General features: G+C 24.0%; 1 protein-coding gene across 1 annotated transcript in view; it reads right to left on the minus strand.

Moving 5' to 3' along the window:
* LOC102672978 (centrosomal protein of 290 kDa-like) overlaps positions 1–279 on the minus strand; it is a 13,373-nt gene that overhangs the window by 413 nt on the left and 12,681 nt on the right. The window lies entirely within an intron of this gene.

Consider the following 279-nt stretch of genomic DNA (forward strand, 5'->3'; position numbering starts at 1 on the left):
ATAATGGTTTGTACGAAAACAATATTGCAATATAGTAACACATATACAAAAAAAATGTAGAATACTTTGTATTATGTATGATGTAAGTAGCTTCTAATAAACACGGCGTTTTGTACTATGTAATTTTTAATCACGGCATTTTACATTAGAGAAATCACATCACTTCACTTTTTTTTTTAGTCAGATGTTTACAAATTTTTAATTTTCAAATAGTAATCACATTTTTTTTTTTTTTTTTTTCTATACGTATCGTCATACGTAGAAGATACATAGATATAT

This window comes from Apis dorsata, unplaced genomic scaffold, assembly GCF_000469605.1.
Source record: "Apis dorsata unplaced genomic scaffold, Apis dorsata 1.3 scaffold_165, whole genome shotgun sequence".
Classification (NCBI taxonomy): Eukaryota; Metazoa; Arthropoda; class Insecta; order Hymenoptera; family Apidae; genus Apis; species Apis dorsata.